Below are 21,464 nucleotides of genomic sequence, written 5' to 3'. Positions count from 1 at the left end.
TCTACTTCTGATAGACACATGTCTGTGGAACTTGTTCGGTTTATGTCTCAGCTGTTGAATCTAGTTATGTTCATACAAATATTTACACATGTTAAGTTTGCTGAAAATAAACGCAGTTGACAGTGAGAGGACTTTTATTTTTTTGCTGAGTTTACATATGAGATAAGAAATGCAATATATTATTAAAGTAGCATTATTGAAGTGACTAGTGATCCATTTATTAAAGTGTTCAATGATTTCAAGTCTGTATGTAGGCAGCAGCCTCTCTGTATTACTGATGGCTGTTTAACAGTCTGATGGCTTAGATATAGAAGCTGTTTTTCAGTCTCTCGGTCCCAGCTTTGATTCACCTGTACTGACCTCGCCTTTTGGATGGTAGTAGAGTGAACAGGCAGTGGCTTGGGTGGTTGTTGTCCTTGATGATCTTTTTGGCCTTCCTGTGACATCGGGTGTTGTAGGTGTCCTGGAGGGCAGGTAGTTTGCCCCCGGTGATGCGTTGTGCAGACCACACCACCCTCTGGAGAGCCTTGTGGTTATGGGCGGTGCAGTTGCCATACCAGGCAGTGATACAGCCCGACAGGATGCTCTCAATTGTGCATCTGTAAAAGTGTGTGAGGGATTTAGGTGACACGCCAAATTTCTTCAGCTTCCTGAGGTTGAAGAGGCGCTGTTGCGCATTCTTCAACACACTGTCTGTGTGGGTGGACCATTTCAGTTTGTCTGTGATGTGTATGCCGAGGAACTTAAAACTTTCCACCTTCTACACTGCTGTCCCATTGATGTGGATGGGGGGGTGCTCCCTCTGCTGTTTTCTGATCATCTCCTTTGTTTTGTTGACATTGAGTGAGAGGTTATTTTCCTGACACCACACTCTGAGTGCCCTCACCTCCTCCCTGTAGGCTGTCTCATCGTTGTTGGTAATCAAGCCTACTACTGTTGTGTCGTCTGCAAACTTGATGATTGAGTTGGAGGCGTGCATGGCCATGCAGTCATGGGTGAACAAGGAGTACAGGAGGGGCTAAGCACGCACCATTGTGTTGAGGATCAGCGAAGTGGAGATGTTGTTTCCTACCTTCACCACCTGTCAGAAAGTCTAGGACCCAATTGCACAGGGTGGGGTTGAGACCCAGGGCCTCAAGCTTAATGATAAGCTTGGAGGGTATTATGGTGTTGAATGCTGAGCTGTAGCCAATGAATAGCAATCTTACATAGGTATTGCAGTGTGATGACGATAGCATCGTCAGTGGACCTGTTGGGGCGGTAAGCAAATTGAAGTGAGTTTAGGGTGACAGGTAAGGTGGAGGTGATATGATCCTTGACTAGTCTCTCAAAGCACTTCATGATGACAGAAGTGAGTGCTACGGGCGATAGTCATTTAGTTCAGTTACCTTTGCTTTGTTGGGTACAGGAACAATGGTGGCTAACTTGAAACATGTGGGGACAGCAGACTGGGATAGGGAGAGATCGAATATGTCCGTAAACACACCAGCCAGCTGGTCTGCACAACGCGGCTAGGGATGCTGTCTGGGCCGGCAGCCTTGCGAGGGTTTATGTTTAAATGTCTTACATCGGCCGCAGAGAAGGAGAGCCCAAAGCCCTTGTTAGCGGGCCGCGTCAGTGGCACTGTATTATCCTCAAAGCTGACATAGAAGGTGTTTAGTTTGTCTGGAAGCAAGATGTTGGTGTCCGTGACGTGGCTGGTTTTCCTTTTGTTGTCCGTGCTTGTCTGTAAACCCTACCACTTACGTCTCATATCTGAGCCGTTGAATTGCGACTCCACTTTGTATATATACTGACATTTCGCTTGTTTGTTTGCCGCACACACAAAGTAAGTGATTCAGACAGACACGCTCGATAGTTGTGGAGAGTGATGGCTCCTGAGTGGATGAAGAGACAGGTGACAAAGGTCAACAATGGTCTCACACTTACGTGACATGCGGTTTAGCTGTAACACATGACACAGCTATGTTGGAGCCATGATGGACCCATGCTTTGTCGAGACCGAGAGAGAGAGAGATGCTCAACCTGCTGGTGTCATGTGAGAGATTAGCCATCATCATCATCACACACACGCAAAGGTGACTGGACACTCTTTCTCTTCCTCTCGTCCTTCAGCCTCCCCCTCCATCTCTCCTCTTCATCTCTTCCCTTTTTTTCTCACCCACCATGACTGTGTAGGATCTTTCTCTCAACTTATCCAATGGCCATTTGCTCTACTTATCCCAAGGCAAACATTTTGACTACAGTATACTAGCCCACACAGCTTCAAGGATGTACCTTCATGATAGGTTTAGCACCTCATATTGAAGCTTATAGAGACCGCAACGGATGTATAGAACAATCTTAAAATTATGTACTTTGGTTTAGGTACTAGCATTATGAAACCTCTAAAGTTTTGTTCACAGTGCAGGCCTTAATACTGCTCAAAACAGTTTTTTCCAAATCTGTTTTGGAATACTGACTATATAAACATCAAGTTACAAGTGACAAAATCGCATTTGTGTGTGTTCAGAAAGCAGTCATTTTCTGCAAGTTGTCATAGTAATGCCAGGTGTGTTATCAGTGGTTTAGGCTGATTGGTGTTGGTGCTCATGCTTCCTATCATGTAGAAGTTATGTAGCAAGTTAAGGTGACAACAATGCCTGGCATGGATGTTTCCCAGTTGTTTTGAATGTTGACAATCATAGTGTAAGAACACTTTTAAAGCCTCAAAGGACAAGATGATCTAACTTTCAAAACGAGTCCTTTTTAGCTAGCCACAACAGTCAACTAGCTAGCTAGGTAGCTGTTTAGCTTTCTAGCACACTCACTAATTTGTTTGTGAACAACTAACAAACTAGTTAGCAATTAACAAGCTAGTTAGCTTCTTGTCAAACTGTCAACAGAGTAGCTAGCAAGCAACAAGATATGCCAAATAACGGTCTAAAAATCCGATTTGACCGTTCAGACACAACCACGTGGCCAGGATTCAGATTTTACCCCATGTTGAGGATTAGTGTGGGGAGGTAATGTTGCATATCTTCACCATCTGGGGGAGGCACGTCGGGAAGTCGAGGACCCAGTTGCATAGGGAGGATTTCAGACCCAGGGCCGTGAGCTTTTTAATGAGCTTATAGGGCACTATAGTATTGAAGGCCGAGCTGCTATAGTCGATGAACAGCATCCTCACATATGCATTATTTTTGTCCAGGTGGGTAAGGGCAGTGTGTAGTGCAATGGCGATTGCGTTGTACGTGCATCAGTCAGGGCAGTAGACGAATTGGAGAGGGTCGAGTTTGTTGGGGAGGGAGGAGGTAATATTGTCTGTGACTAGCCTCTCGAAGATGTGACACACATCACACAGGATGTGTGCTACTGGTTGGTTGTCATTCAGTTAAGTTACTTTCCCTTTCCTGGGCATAGGGATGATAGTGGACATCTTGAAGCAGGTGGGCCTGAGCTAGAGAGAGATTGAAAATGTCAGAGAACACAACAGCCAGCTGGTCTGCACAATCTCAGAGGGTACGGCTAGAGATGACATCTGGGCCGGCAGCCTTGCGAGAGTTAACACGTTTGAATGACTTACATACTGTACGTCCTCAGTGGAGACTGTGAGTGTGTAGCCCACATTGTCATCTGGGGCTCTCCTCAGCAGCTCAGGGTCATTGTGCTCGAATCTTGAGAAAAAGGTGTTTAGCTCGCCCGGTAGGGTGGCATTGGTGAACGTGATGTGGCTGGCTTTCTTTTTGTAATTTGTGATCGTTAGGAGCCCCTGTCATATATGCCTTGTGTCCGACCCGCTGAATTGCTCCACTTTGTCTCTATACTTGATCAATCTGCGCCATCTTGATCAATCTGCGTCAGTCATATTTCCAAAAGTTATACTATTGTCCCTGGTCACCTTGCCCTGTTTGTAAGCAGCATCTCTCTCTTTGTTTTCCTACAAGGCTGTTATCAATCCACGGTTTTGAATTCAGGTAAGTTTTGAAAGTATCGGTATCACATCATCTATGCATTTTGACTGAGTCGGCGTATTCATTGACATTGTCCTCAGAGGTGACTTGGAACATATTCCAGTCTACTTGATCAAAACAGTCTTGGAGCGTGAATTCTGATTGGTTGGACCAAAGCTGTACAGACCTGACCACTGGAACTTCCTTCTAGAAGCAAGATGGAAGATGGAGTCATGGTCGGATTTTCCGAAAGAAGGACTGGAGAGAGCCTTATGCCCATGTCGAAAAGGTGTGTAGCAGTGGTCAAGAGTAGAATTTCCATTAGTTAGACAATCGATGTGTTGGTAATAATTTGGGAGCACGGTTCTCAAATACATTTTGTTAAAGTCTCACTCAACAATGAACGCTGCGTCCGAGAATACAGTCTCCAGTTTGTTCAGGGTCCAATGAAGATCTTTGAGAGACTTTTTGGTGTTGGCTTGGGGCAGGATGTACACAGCAATGGCAACAATGCCAATGAACTCTTTCCAAAGATAAAAAGGATAACATTTTTTGACCAAGTATTCCAAGTCTGGTGAACAGAAGCTTGCCAGTTCCTGTACGTTTCCCTTGTCGCACCATGTGTTGTTGGTCATAAAGCAGAGCCCACCACACTTGCTCTTGCCATAGAGAGTTCGCTTCCTATCCGCTCGAAAAACTGTAAAACCTGCTGGTTGTATATAATGTCTGGATGTCAGAGAAAAGCCAAGTCTCAGAGAAACAGAGTATGTTGCAGTATATGATGCCCCTCTGGAAGGACATCCTCGCTTTCAGTTTGTCAAGTTTGTTAATTAATCATTGAACATTGGCGAGTAGTATGCTCGGTAATGGAGGACGGGTCGCTCGGCGTCTTAATCTCACTAAGACCCTGCTACATCTGTCTCGGTCGGTGTCTTTGCTTTCTACTCTCTGGTAGGACTCCAAAGCAGCTTGGCTCCTCACTTAGTTTAATACAGTGACAACTAAAATATACCAAAAACTATTTAGTCCAATCAACGTAAGATAAATACACTATGTACACAAAGAATGTGGACACCCCTTCAAATTAGTGGATTCGGCTATTTCAGCCACACAGTTGCTGACAGGTATATGAAATTGAGCACACGGCCATGCAATCTCCATAGACAAACATTGGCAGTTGAATGACCTTACTGAAGAGCTCAGTGACTGGCACCGTCATAGGATGTCACCTTTCCATCAAGTCAGTTCGTCAAATTTCTGCCCTGCTAGAGCTGTTAGAAACTGCTAGAAATTTCTGCCCCACCTACCGTCAATGCATCATGTCAATGTGGAGCTATACGGAGCTCTCCACATTGTTACACAATTTGGGAGGCGCATGGTGATGCGGTACAGAACTGTATTTGGCCTCAGCAACCCTCCGGAGGTCGGCACAAGCATAAATTGGCTTTAACCGGCTGTAACCATAACCGTCTGCAGGTGCTGATCTTGAGGGTCAGTAGAGTTTACAGGTGGGACACAGAAAGAGTCAATACAAGAGGTACATTGAGCTATAACATCACTGTCATGGGTCAGTGGAAGAAAAAGTGGAGGTTAGCAAGGCCTGAGAGAGAACGGAGCAGAGGGAGAGACACAGTAACTGACAGATAATGTAGATGGGTAAACGTAGGTCAAGAAAATGGAGTGGAGGAAGGGGTGTCTCTCCCTCTCCCTCTGTCTCTGAGGGTCATTTGGTTGTGTAGATTAAATTATGGGCTATAATGGAGGAGGTGTGGACTGCTGAATCAAGGCGAAATGGCCCACTGCACAGATTGATGGTTAATTGATACCACTGCTCTGCTACCCCCTTGAGAGAGAGAGGGGTGGGAGAAAAAGAGAGAGAGAGAGAGGGAGACAGAGGGAGAGAGAGGGAGATAGAGAGAGAGCGAGATCATGGAGTTTGGAGACAGGTGCATATGGACCGTGACAATAATAAGGAAATTCATTATTTTGCAAACATTACCTTTGATAGTTTTACGTATCAGAGAATAGTTTAAGCATGTGCTAACCTTGAACATCCCTATACGGATGATGTTGATGATGATGATTATCAGTGGCCATCAATGATTGGTATATGCCTTGCTAAACTATTTGAATGTTATTGAGAGCATTTTCATTTGATTTTCATCCAGTACAAGGGTCACACCACCACTATGAAAGAATTAGCTTTGCTTCATTCCATTGATCCCCTATCAATAATCTATTACATTAGTCACTATCCAGAGGGATTTACAATCAATCTGTTTATCTGATAAGTAGGCTAATCTTTAGCCTATTTTGGTTTCATCAACTCCAGGCTCCATATTGTGGTTCTAACCTCAAGCGCTACTGTGTTCTCTACCGTTCCATTTGGTCTCTCCACAGTTCTCTAGTGTCACTTCTCAAGTCCTTTCTCCGTCAGACACCATTCCGCGTCCACTTGTCAGGTGTCATTCATGTCGCCATGGCAAAGTGTCCCGAGTGGTTTTACTGAAACACATTTATGACAACGTCAATGACATCATGCCTCAGGTGGTTTGTGACAGCCTCTCCATGTGTCTTTGCTCCCCATTCAGAGATTAGGGTCATCAGGACAGACATATGGTAAACATCAAGAGCACGCCAGAGGAGAAGAGGGGAAATCTATGTTGACAGCCGCCACTTCTCTTACAGCTGTCAAACCCAGTCACGAGGTAGGTTAGGATAGTGTGGCTGTCTGAGCTTTGGTATGTTCCAATATTTGAGCATTCATTTTGGTTTACACTCTGACCTGTTTCTATCAACCGAGCTGGGCTCCAAAACCATTTAATCTAGTATGTAAATCATTAATATTGTTTCATATTGACAATATCATATTGATAATGCCCTGACATTAACCCTTATGGATGAAAGAAAATATCCAGAAACAACCGTTCCAAATTTAAAACGTCCTGTTTGGTTTGAGTGCATTAGAGGTCGTCGTTGGTCAATAGCATGACGGGTGCTTGATGGGTCGTGTTGCGGCTCTATGTACGGTGGTATTGACCAGGTAACCGAGCTGTCCAAACAGGAACACCAGAGCCCTGCCACGCCCATCTACAATTAAAACTTCTTCAGGATTGGTGGGTCCCCCACAGGACGGTTGAGCTAACGTAGGCTAATGCGATTAGCATGAGGTTGTAAGTAACACAAACATTTTCCAGGACATAGACATGTCTGATATCGGCAGAAAGCTTAAATTCTTGTTAATCTAACTGCACTGTCCAGTAGCTATTACAGTGAAAAAATACCATGTTATTGTTTGAGGAGAGTGCACAGTTCTGAACTTGAGAAGTTGGGCTATTCCAGCACCTGGGCTGGAATAATACATTATGGCATTTCTCTTGCATTTCAAATATTCTTTATTTGTACTCTCTTTTACCAGATCTAATGTGTTTTATTCTCCTACATTCCTTTCACATTTACACAAACTTCAAATGTTTCCTTTCAAATGGTATCAATAATATGCATATCCTTGCTTCAGGCAACAGTCGAGTCGTGCGTCCTCCGAAACATGACCCGCCAAACCACGCTTCTTAACACCCGCCTGCTTAACCCGGAAGCCAGGTTCACCAATGTGTTGCTAGAGCGCAATGAGCCAAGTAAAGCCCCCCCCAGCCAAACACCCCCCCCCCCCCCCCCCCCCCCCCCCCCCGCCCTATGGGACTCCAGGTCACGGCCGGTTGTGACACAGCCTGGGATCAAACCCGGGTCTGTAGTGATGCCACAAGCACTGTGATGCAGTGCCTTAGCCCGCTGCCCCACATGTGAGGCATTTAAGTTACCGTTTTAACCAGTGTTGTAGTAACCAGTGTTGTAGTACTCGAGACTAGGGCTGCGGAAGTGGCAGTCACGCACTTTCATCAGCCGGTGATTGTCACTGTCGGTCTCACGGTAACTGACCGTTAATTAACCTAAACACATTTAGCATCCCCTGGCTTCCACACAAGCCACTGATGCAGACCTTTGGAACATCTACATTTTAAAAGTCAAATAAATCCATGTAATATAGACTACAACTTCACAACAAATCCATTCTTTATTTTAGACAGGCTTAAAGAAACATAACATGAAAAAAATGTAGTCTATTTCAGGAGAACAGAATAGCATACTCTGAGTTGTCCTTATGTTAGGTCCTGATGTGGCTTTGCCATATGGCTGTGGGCTACACTAGTTAATTTAGCAGACAAGATTTGCCTAGAATTCTGTGGCGTTATTTTATATTATTTTATAGTATGAAGAATAGAATTGAACAAAGTAGAAAGGATATTTTCTCCAAACGATTTGAGGGAGTGCGCACATTCAGTGTTGAGCAGTTAACTAACAAAGAAATAGGCACTCCTATAAGTGTGGCCATAATGCACCTTAAAGAAATCCATGCCTTTTGCAGCCCTTCTCCCTAAGTGCTGCCTGCTCCGCTCTTCTCACTCACAAGGCTCTCCATCACACTCTAAAAAAAATTTCATGGAGTATCCTTTAGTGGTTCTTCCAATTGAAACTGTGGGGGAACCCCTATAAGTTCTTCAAATAACCCATTTTAATGGATCCTCAAAGAAACTTTTGAATAACTTTTTGGGGTACATTTTTTGAACTACCCCTCTCCACTGCACGCAATAATAAAATTATTATTATTAATATAACTAAACACAATATTTTAGTTCTGATTATGATTATTTAGATTTTAGTGGCAAAGCAGAATAAAAGAAATCTAAATGTGAGGTGAACTTCCAGCAGAGCCCCAAGTCCAATGGGTATATCCTCTGGCGTGTTGACGTTAATGTGTTGATGTTCTCCATATCCACAGCCACAATGATTTAGCAGTGCATGGTGATCAAACAGGTTTCCTGTTATATTCATCAGAGGTGTAGGGAGTGTGAAGTCTGTAATGATTAACGAAACACGTACACGACAGAATTCGTACCTTGGTTTTTGTAGTGAATTTGAATGAAAAAAAAAACGGTTTTGATTAGGGTTTTCATACACATACCTTCCCCATAATGTAGAGGCCTATGGGATATTCATTGAAGAGATAAGGGAGGTGGTTGGTAAATGTGATCAGCATAACATACCAATACCAATTGACATACCTTTGTATGCATCCCCGTCTGTATACCTGCAGACACAAACGTGAGCAGTTCAGGCATCTGCAGCCAATACAGCTAGCCTTCAGCATATTCTTATAGCCTACATATTCTTACCTCTTTGTTAATAGAAAGATTGGCACAAATATGAAAAGATAGATGGTATCATCATAAAACAATATACATTTAGATCATACCAACCATACCTTAAATTGAGGAGATCTTTACATGTTTCAGTTAAGTGACTGCACATGCTGTCCTTTCAAATATAAATGTTTCTGTTGGGCTGTTAGGTTCCTGCAAGAACCTCCACCAACTAAGGGGGTTCCTCGATGAACCCCGCCTTCTATGGGGTTCTTGTAAGAACCTTTTGGGGGCCATTTTTAGTGCCAAGAACCTTAAGGTTATTTCAAAGAACTTTGAGGATCTCTGAAGAACCCCTCTGAAGAACCCTTGTTGAACCCCTAATTTTTACATAAACGGGTCTTTCTCACAGGCTACAAGTGAAGACAAACACATTTGGAACGCAACTGTGTGCGTCCTTAACCAATTCCGAGGTGCATATTGAAGCTATTGGAAGAACAGTCCACATTTACTTTTCATCAGCCTACAAGAAGAGTGGGCCTAACGAACAGCAAAAGCACTAGCCTATTTCTACTATTTCTACTATCCCCCATTGTACAAAAGTTGACATATTCTGTGCGAGAAATAAATATTCCAAACAGACTGCGACAGTTGTGATGCGATATCCCAAATTAATACATCCACTAGCATCAAAAATAGTTTTTTACGTAATGAGGCTGACAAAACAGATCCACACTTTTAGCTTAAAATGTTGATAAACTATAAGGCTATGTTTTACCCATTATAAGTGCAGCACATATGACAGTAATGCAGTGATAAGTGTAAATGTTCAATTAGTGGGAAAACACCATTATGACCACAAATGTGATTATGCATGCAATGCTTTTATTATAAAGGTGGATTTGTATGATGAAAATGCTCTTACCCAAACATGAATCTCGTGCTGCGTATAGTACGTATGCAAGTTAGGCTCTAAACCCCTTGTAAAGCAGATTAATGTGCTTCATTTTAAGACGTTATTTGGCCACTTTAGTTGCGATACAAACCTTCAAAACATATAGGCCTATGGGCTAGGCTACATGAGGTGTGTGACTATTATTTAAAAAAGTCACACAAAAAAGTAATTGTGATAATATATAATTCACAAATGATAGGCTAATACTGTCACCCATCAAACTATTCTTGAGTTAATCTTGTCTTTACATATACTAAATAATATACAGTGGGGCAAAAAAGTATTTAGTTAGCCACCAATTGTGCAAGTTCTCCCACTTAAAAAGATGAGAGAGGCCTGTAATTTTCATCATAGGTACACTTCAACTATGACAGACAAAATTAGTGTCACGAACCGGCTCAAAGCCCGTAACAAAAGGGAGACAACGTGGGATAAGGAGTAACAAAATATATATTTATTAAATAAATAACTAAGTACAATATACAATGGTGTGTGTAATCAGTAATCAGTAGAGTAAGTGAGTGTTTTGCATGCGTGAATGTGATAATGCAGGGTGTTGAAAGGTGCCAAAGCAAACAACCAAAAGGCCACCAAGAACCACAACACAATCTACAAAGGTGTCTGCATGGAGAGAGTCTCTTCCATGAATGTGGAAGAGTTCTATTTATCCTGGGACACACCTGGCCCAGGTGTTTCCCATGTAGCTGACGACCCTCCCAACTCCGCCCACCGGCATCCAAATAAGGAAACAAGAACAAAGAGAGAATACGGCAGACCGAGTGGGAGGGTCGTCACAATTAGAAAAAAAATCCAGAAAATCACATTGTAAGATTTTTAATACATTTATTTGCAAGTTATGGTGAAAAATAAGTATTTAGTCACCTACAAACAAGCAAGATTTCTGGCTCTCACAGACCTGTAACTTCTCCTTTAAGAGGCTCCTCTGTCCTCCACTCGTTACCTGTATTAATGGCACCTGTTTGAACTTGGTATCAGTATAAAAGACACATGTCCACAACCTCAAACAGTCACACGCCAAACTCCACTATGGCCAAGACCAAAGAGCTGTCAAAGGACACCAGAAACAAAATTGTAGACCTGCACCAGGCTGGGAAGACTGAATCTGCAATAGGTAAGCAGCTTGGTTTGAATAAATCAACTGTGGGAGCAATTATTAGGAAATGGAAGACATACAAGACCACTGATAATCTCCCTCGATCTGGGGCTCCAAGCAAGATCTCACCCCGTGGGGTCAAAATGATCACAAGAACGGTGAGCAAAAATCCCAGAACCACACGGGGGGACCTAGTGAATGGCCTGCAGAGAGCTGGGACCAAAGTAACAAAGCCTACCATCAGTAACACACTACGCCGCCAGGGACTCAAATCCTGCAGTGCCAGACGTGTCCCCCTGCTTAAGCCAGTACATGTCCAGGTCCGTCTGAAGTTTGCTAGAGAGCATTTGGATGATCCAGAAGAAGATTGGGAGAATGTCATATGGTCAGATGAAACCAAAATATAACTTTTTTGGTAAAAACTCAACTCGTCGTGTTTGGAGGACAAAGAATGCTGAGTTGCATCCAAAGAACACCATACCTACTGTGAAGCATGGGGGTGGAAACATGCTTTGGGGCTGTTTTTCTGCAAAGGGACCAGGACGACTGATCTGTGTAAAGGAAAGAATGAATGGGGCCATGTATCGCAAGATTTTGAGTGAAAACCTCCTTCCATCAGCAAGGGCATTGAAGATGAAACGTGGCTGGGTCTTTCAGCATGACAATGATCTCAAACACACCGCCCGGGCAACGAAGGAGTGGCTTCGTAAGAAGCATTTCAAGGTCCTGGAGTGGCCTAGCCAGTTTCCAGATCTCAACCCCATAGAAAATCTTTGGAGGGAGTTGAAAGTCCGTGTTGCCCAGCAACAGCCCCAAAACATCACTGCTCTAGAGGAGATCTGCATGGAGGAGTGGGCCAAAATACCAGCAACAGTGTGTGAAAACCTTGTGAAGACTTACAGAAAACGTTTGACCTCTGTCATTGCCAACAAAGGGTATATAACAAAGTATTGAGATAAACTTTTGTTATTGACCAAATACTTATTTTCCACCATAATTTGCAAATAAATTCATAAAAAATCCTACAATGTGATTTTCAGGATTTTTTTTCTTCTCATTTTGTCTGTCATAGTTGAAGTGTACCTATGATGAAAATTACAGGCCTCTCTCATCTTTTTAAGTGGGAGAATTGCACAATTGGTGGCCGACTAAATACTTTTTTGCCCCACTGTATGTGTTTTGATATAGAATGGACCATTATCATGCACGTGTCTCGAAGCAGGGGAAAAGGGAGGAAGCTTTTCCTGTGGATCATTTTCATGCCGGCCAGGTAGTCTATACTCCTGCTGCAAAGATAAGCGATGTGCTTAATATTGGCTTAATATTAGGAAATTTGAGAAATAAATATAGTAAGCCTAGCCTGTAGAAAGCTGATGGGATCCTCCTCTTTTTAAAAGAGGACATCACTCTGTTTGTCACGCCATTGCAAAGCCTATAGAAATGTTGTGCAACATGAGCTCATTGGCTCTCATGAAGTGTTTGATTAGATTTTAGATTACATTTGCATTGATGTCAGAGGGATTAGAGAGACAATAGAGTACTGAGTAACAGGTAGCTAGCAAATTTGGTAGGCTACTAATGTCCATCAGCAGTATCAGAGCTTGGAGAAGCCTAATTACAGTGACTAAATGGGCCTTCGTGACTCGTGACTGCCAGTGTGACGATAATATGGTCACCACAACAGCCCTACTCGAGACCGGTCTTTACTGTATACAATCAACAACTGTTCTGATAAAACAAACCATGGCACATGGACCCCGGGAAGAGTAGCTAATGGGGATCCTTAACAAATACAAATGCACACACGAGCATACACACACACACACACACACACACACACACACACACACACACACACACACACACACACACACACACACACACACACACACACACACACACACACACACACAAAAAAAAAACAGCTCTCTGTAACCCAGTCATTAAATTCATCGAGTGGAGATGTGAGGTGATCAACTGGACTCAAGGATCATCTTAACCTTTGACCTTCTAACTCAGACATCATCAACGCAGAGACAGGAAGCCCCACCCCTCTCTCTCTGGTCTGTCTCGTTCCCGCTTTCTCTCTGCTTTTCAACCTCCCTGCCCTGCTTTCCTTTTCCTCTTTCTCGTGTCTATCTCCATCCCCTCTCCTATATGTCAGTCATACTCCCTTTCCCTCCCCCTCCCCCACCCCTTCTGTCACCCTCTCATTCCCTCCATCTCTCTCTCTCTCCGCCCCGCCTCTGACACTGATCAATTCCCCATCAAATCCTAATGCTTCGGTTTAACTCAAGTGTGGCATCTTAATTAGGACGATAACTGCACACTGTCAGGGTCATCGACTGGGCCTGCCACACGCACGCACACACGTAGCCAAGCACATGCAATCACACACAAACACACACACACAAACACACTGCCAGGGTCATTGACTGGGCTTGCCCCCTCACTGACGGATAGCTTCGACATGTCTGCCAACACAACCTAAGAGAGGGACAGGGAGGCACAGGAGGGGAGAGAGGGGTACAGAGTGAGGGACAGCTAGAAGAGGAATGGAGAGAGAGGGAATAAGAGACAGCTAGACAGAGAATGAGGAAGAACGGAAGAAAGAAAGGCGAAAAAGCAACAGTCTAATGACGCACAAGAGAGCGGAGAGGAGGAGAAATAGATTGAAGGTTAGAGAGAAAGAGCGATGGGAGAGACTCATCTGGGTAAACAACAACCAACAACAATGATCATTGTCCTGTTCGGAACACTCAGAGGCCTCAACGGGGAACTAAGGGACAGAGCTGTGACAGTTTATACAGGTATAACTGTCATGTTGTATTTAGCTGCTGCAGTGTAATTAGAATTAGAATTGATAATAAATTATGATTGTGACCCTGACTGAATGTTTGTTATTTTAATAACATTTTTTTTTAATGTCTCAGACAGTACAGTCTATGACAACTAGTATAAGGTTAATGTAAGATAAATATAATTTTTCTGCTTTTCAGAATACAGAAAGAGATGCCAGTGACAACATGCTAGAACATACAATCTATAGTATATGCAGCATCTCAAGTACACACACACACACACACACACACACACACACACGGGAACCCCCTCTTTTCAACATGTCAAGCGGCGATTTGTCCTCCGCTGCTTTTTGTCAGAGAAGAGGCAGAGAAGGAGAGGAAGAAAGGAGAGAAAGACAGAGGGAAAGAGAGACGGATGGGATAGAGAGTGAGAGATGGAGGGAAAGAGAGAGAGACGGAGGGAAATAGAGAAATAGCGACAGTGGGAAATAGAAAGTTTCCATTTTTATGTGACAAATAAAGAAATCAATAAATCATTGTGTGCCTTTGACAAGTTGAGGAGGGGCCATTTCTCATGGACTATTTATGAAGATGTTGATGGTACCCCACATCTCTCTCTACTTTCTTTCTACCTCTACCCTCCTTCTCTCCCTCTCTCTCCTTCACTCTCTCTCTCTTGGGATATCTCTCACTCTCTCTTCCTCTCTCTGTCCATCACCCTCTCTCTCCTTTTTATCTCCATATGTCCCCTCTCTTTCTCGCCCTCTCCCATTCTCTACCATTCTCTCCCATTCTCTCTCTCTCTCTCTCTCTCTCTCTCTCTCTCTCTCTCTCTCTCTCTCTCTCTCTTTGAGCTATGTCAAGGACAGTGTGTGTGTGTATGGCTGAGCGAGTGCACTGTCTAAAATATTAAAACGTTTGCGTGCATTTCACACCGGACTTGTGGGCCAACGGAAGGGACAGGGCAGGCGGAAGGAGGGGGGATGGTGAGGAGAGAGAGGAGTGCAGTCACAGTGGCACAGACCTGGTGTGTTAAGCATGACAACGTGTGTGACTATGTGTCAGTATGTGTACGTAGATGGGGGCATGTTGAACAACCATTTCTCCTGGGTGCAGACACACACGCACGACCTTTGAGCCTATGTTTAGCTGTGACTGTATGAGTATGCGTCTGAACATGAAAGGATGTCCCAAGCCTGTCCATAATATTAGCTCTAATATTAAATTAGTATTAGATGATGCAAGTTTTATTAAAGTCCAAAACCCAGTTTCAGGTCCTATCTTTCTAACCTGTTGTAATCCAGCTGTAATAGACAGATTATCCTGATTACTAGTCTAGCGGACCGTGAGCCTGAATTAACACCGGAACTACCCGTTGATATTAATTAACAGATTTCTGTTGGGGGATAATCTCCAAATGAATGTCCTCCCTCTTTCCTCCATCCTCAGCTCTCTCCTGATGTATTATTTGAGCACTTTCTAGCTGCTCATTTTGCCAAAAATAAACAGGGGGTGAGAAAGAGTCTTCTTAAATTTTATAAGCCCATGCCGGCAAAAGGTCTGGAAGTGTGCGTGGGCTTGTGCGTGCATTAGTAATGTGTGGGTTTCAAGTTTCATGTTTTATTTGTCACACGCATGAGTACAGTGAAATACTTACCTTGCAAGCCTTACTCAACAGTGCAGTATTCAATACAAAAAGTATAGCATTTAATTTTAATTTTAAATAACATGACAAATAATAGATAAGAGTGGACGCTATATACAGAGTAAATGTACAATGAGCAGGGATAGTGGAGGGATAGTGGAATATTTGAGGTAGATATCCACATGTAGGCAATGATTAGGAGAAAGTGACAGGCAGGATAACTAATCCTAATAATATTACTACTACTCCTACTACTACTAATAATAGTAGTGAGTGAGTGTGTGTGTGTGTGTATAAGTGTAAGTGTGGGGAGTTAATGGAGAGTGAATGGCTAAACTTCAGAGTTAATGGCTAAACTTCACCTTGGAACGATACAGAGAAGTAACCAAACCAATTTGACATTTGGAACAACTTCGACAATTTTACGTTAGAGAAACCTGGATGAACGTCTAATTCGGATGTGAGGCTGTAAGAGCTTGTTGAATATATACAGGTAAACAGTAGCATGATAAATAGATACTAATGGTAATGGAAATCAATAATCAATTAACAGTGTGTGTGTTTGTGTGTGTGTGTGTGTGTGTGTGTGTGTGTGTGTGTGTGTGTGTGTGTGTGTGTGTGCGTGCGTGTGTGCGTGCGTGCATGGGTGTGTGTGTAAAAGGGAGGAGAAAACAAACAGTAGATGAAGAGGATGTTGGAGGGCCTTGCGGCGATGCTGAGATTTAAACCCATTCTGTCTACGGCTCCACCAGATAACGAGCTGATTCAGCACACGTACAGTGGCTATTGCTACCGTATGCAGCGAGAGGAGGAAACTCTGACATACACTACAGTTTGAAAGTTTGGGGTTACTTAGAAATGTCTTTGTTTTTGAAAGAAAAGCACATTTTTGGTCCATTACAATAACATTAAATTGATCAGAAATACAGTGTAGACATTGTTAATGTTGTAAATGACAATTGTAGCTGGAAACGGCAGATTTTTTTATGGAAGATCTACATAGGCGTACAGAAGTCCATTATCAGCAACCATCACCCCTGTGTTCCAATGGCACGTTGTGTTAGCTAATCCAAGTTTATAATTTTAAAAGGCTAATTGATAATTAGAAAACCCTTTTGTAATTATGTTAGCACAGCTGTAAATGGTTGTTCTGATTAAAGAAACAATTAAACTGTCCTTCTTTAGACAAGTTGAGTATATGGAGTATCAGCATTTGTTGGTTCGATTACAGGCTCAAAATGGCCAGAAACAAATAACTTTATTCTGAAACTCATCAGTTTATTCTTGTCCTGAGAAATGAAGGTTATTCCATGCAAGAAATGGCCAAAATACTGAAGATCTCATACAACGTTGTGTAATACTCCCTTCACAGAACAGCACAAACTGTCTCTAACCAGAATAGAAAGAGGAGTGGGAGGCCCCGGTGCACAATGGAGCAAGAGGACAAGTACATTAGAGTGTCTAGTTTGGGAAACAGACGCCTGACAAGTCCTCAACTGGCAGCTTCATTAAATAGTACCCGCGAAACACCAGTCTCAACGTCAACAGCGGAGAAAGGAAACCGAGTTGCAAAGAAAAAGCCATATCTCAGACGGGCCAATAAAAAGAAAAGATGAAGATGGGCAACAGGACACGGGCAACAGGACACAGACACCGGACAGAGGAACTGAAATAAATCATTCTCTCAACTATTATTCTGACATTTCACAATCTTAAAATAAAGTGGTGATCTTAACGGACCTAAAACAGGGAATTTTTACTAGGATTAAATGTCATTAATTGTGAAAGACTGAGTTTAAATGTATTTGACTAAGGTGTATGTAAACTTCTGACTTCAACTGTACACACACACACACACACACACACACACACACACACACACACACACACACACACACACACACACACACACACACACACACACACACACACACACACACACTCACACACATACTGGTCATTTTACAGACTGCAACTGTCGTACACTCTGCAGCTCCATTCTTCTCCATCAATACTCTTTTTACACAACAACTCAAATATTTCCCTCCGCTCCACACCTCAACTAGCTCTCACAGTCTCACATCAGAATTAGACGTTCATCCAGCTTTCTCAAAGTTCAAATTCCGATGTTGTTGCAAAGGACAAGATGTTTAAGGTGAAGGTTAGGCATTAACTCCGAATGGTTAAGGTAACGGTTAAGGTTTGGTGTAGACTTAAACCAAAAATCTCACATTTTTTATCGTTGGATTCCGACTTGCAACCTTTTGAATCAGAGGCAGATACGTACCCTCTAGCAAAACCGAAACCTACTTGAAGGTAACAGTGCTCACTGTTGCCCCCTAGAGGCCGGGTTTCCTCGTCGTCTCCCGACGTCCTCAGACATGGATGGACATCGAAAACGTATTCCCTTCCCCTGGTCACTATATTTTCTGTTCCCCTCCCTCCCTCCCTGAAACCCTGTCTGGTTTCCCCACTCAGTAGCTGTAGCAGTAGCTGTTGGATCACTTTCCTTCCCCCTGCTGTCTGTGCTAACCACACTGTGACCCGGCTGACCCCTCTTATATCCGCTCCCTTATCTCTCCCTACCCATTAACCACCCCGTCACCCGGCCACCCCGGCACCCTCCACCTCCTCAGTGCTCTACACACACACTTTAGAGCTCACCCACACACATACGCACACACACACGCACACAACTCTGTGCTTGCACACACGCGGACAGATACACACACCGATACACACTCAAATGCACACAGGGACATGAACACACACACACACACACACACACACACACACACACACACACACACACACACACACACACACACACACACACACACACACACACAAACCTTTCTGCCTCCCCCTTGACTCATACATACTAAAGATAAAACTATACACAATGTCCCTGCATCTCTTTACCAGAATGTACCTGTTTATTTTCCAGTCCACCCCCCACCCCCCAACACACACACACACACACACACACACACACACACACACACACACACACACACACACACACACACACCTATTGCTCCAAATAGGGCACAAAGGGAGAGAATGCAGGCCTCTCAGGCAGAAGAGAGTCAGTCAGTGACACGGTGTGGTGATCCTTGGGACACTGTGAGCCCTCAGCTCTGAGCTTGTCCATGCCCATTCCAGATTAGCCCATCTGCACTAGCGCCAGCCAAAGTGACAGCTGTCAGCTCCGCAGCGCAGAGCACACACACACACGCTACCCAGATGCCCCCCCCCCCCTGCCGCTCTCCCTGCTCATTCTACTCCCTTTACAAACTCTGTCTCCATCCGTCCTTGGCGCATCGCCAGGGAGAGTACACAGGATGGGAGACACCTTTCACAGAGGAGAGGAGAGGTGAGGCCAGGTTAGGCAAGGTGAGAAATAAGGGGAGCAAGATACTTCTCCTGAGAGAGGCCATTCCTGTAGACAGGACAGCCTGGGAGAAAGCTTGTCTTGAGCAGCGCCTTACGCCTGAGCTTCTTTCACACGGTCTGGGTATAAATATGGACAGTTGTCTTTGTCTGTTTATCATTCGTGTTTATTGCTCTTTACCTGAAGCTTAACACAACGGATACAGAAACCCAGATCACCGATATGTAAAAAGTTGCATTCCTTCCGGTTTCCAACAACGATGAGAAACAAGGCGGAAGGGAGACAAGACGATAAAGGATCGATTAGGGGAATTGATTGGGATGTTACCCCCCTCCGTAGGCTTAACCAAAAAATGATTTGTGTAATTAGAATAAAAACGTCTTAAACTACTCACTGTCCACTCTCTTTTATAGCAGGCTATGATGGTGTCCTAAGGTACTGCATGTTGTTGGTGTATATACATACGTTCTCTTTATGGCAGCATGTTGGATTTGTTTGCGAGCAGCGCCACCGTTTGGTAAGGATGTTAATTGCAGCCTCCTGGTGTCTATTGGATCTCTACTGAACCGAGGGTCTTTTAACTGTCCCTGCCAGAGAGAGAGAGAGAGCGAGAGGGAGAGAGAGACAGAGAGACCAGGAAGAGTTGTGGATCCCAGAAAGAGTGAATGCTGCTCAGGCACTAGCTAATGGGAATCCTAATAAAATCTTACATTTTAAGAGAACAAACCAACTCAAAACAAACTGACAGACAAAGTTAGGGTGGAAGTGGAGGAGGAAATGTGCTTGTTCTGCGTGTAGTAGACCTAGTGTATTGGTGAGCGCTATTCGCTTATACACGAATATTAAAATGTTACATTTAACAATATTTACATATTTAATGTTCATTTGTATGAAAAAGATTTATCAACATTAGCAACTTCAAATGAAACGCCACCAAGATTTGTACAATATGTGTTTGAATCATCCATCCTTTTTTTCTGAATTTACTTTGGTCAAGCAGTAATTTCTGAAAATCCTTTGCTTAAAGCAATAGAATAATACGCAAATGAGTTCTAATCGATTTGAAACACTAAGATTAATGACCAAACCGTATTATAATGATTCATGATTAATGCTTAAAATGAACAATGTCAATATTGATTATAATGTAATATTGTTGTTATTACAATAATTGTATTTCTTGATTGATGTTCACTTTAATTTTGTATAGTTCCTTAACACTTTTGGATCCGTGTTGTCTTCTGTACTACAACTGTATATTGTCATCTATTTATATTCTGTCTTTTAGCACTTTATCTTACATTATTAAAATCATTTTAATATGCATTTAATTACTGAGTGCATTTAGCCTAAATATTGTAGGCTACAACTAATGTGAAAATGATTTGATTCAAGCTAGTATCCTTAGTTTCTACATCCTTTTTGTACTTAGAAATGAATACCCATTGATTCTTGAAGAATATAAGTTACAAATGCCTCATGAGCTCAGTTCAACTGTCGTACCCCATCAGAACCCAACATATGTGCTTGGTTCACTCCATTGTTTGTAAACAATGGGAACGTAAACGCGCACTGTATAGCCTCAAAACATGGTTACAACTGTCATTACAACTGATTCATCCCTGTAGAAAATGAAATATTTATTATCAGATGTCACTTCCAGTGACTTGATGGCCTTTCAGCAGCAGACAGGACACAAAGCTATAGAATTGGAAAGGGCAGTCAGACAAGAGAAGCATGCCATTGGATATTCACTCATTCTCTGAGATGTGATGGATGGAGATACCAATGACCAGTACAGCTTTTACAAATGATAAATAATGGTAGGGAAAAACACACCTAATAACAAAGATTGTCTGCTAATAACTAGCAAACCATATAATTTATATATAACACATCTAAAGTGATTGAATTGAACTGAATTAACTTTATTTGTCCCCTGAGTGGAAATTGAACTATATTGGTGGATAATTATGATGGCAGTATAGATGTTAGGTGTCAGGTGACAAAAGTCAATGAGATGAGGTTTCCATCCAAACTGCAGCGTAGAGTTGAGTTAGTCTCAATACCCTTTCACCTATCTTCCTCTACTCTTCCTCTCATCAATATCAACATCCTCATCCTCCTTTGCCTCCCCTCTGTTGTCTCTGCTGTGTTTGTGTGTGTGTCTGTGTTTGTGTGTACGTGTGTACATGTGTTTGACAGTATCAGTGTGTCCAACAGGGTGACACCCACCACAGGATGACCTAATACCACCCATCATAAATGAGTTATAAGCCAATGCACACACACACATACACACACCATGCTTGAGCCTCTTGCTATCGAAGAAGAAGAGGAGGAGAGCGGTGTTTTGATTCCTAGACAGACACACTCATACACATTTAATAGGATTCCTCTCTAAAACACAGGGATTCCTCCA

This window comes from Oncorhynchus mykiss, chromosome 4 (assembly GCF_057628025.1).
Source record: "Oncorhynchus mykiss isolate SJ-2025 chromosome 4, ASM5762802v1, whole genome shotgun sequence".
NCBI lineage: Eukaryota > Metazoa > Chordata > Actinopteri > Salmoniformes > Salmonidae > Oncorhynchus > Oncorhynchus mykiss.
This window is presented reverse-complemented; position numbering follows the sequence as displayed.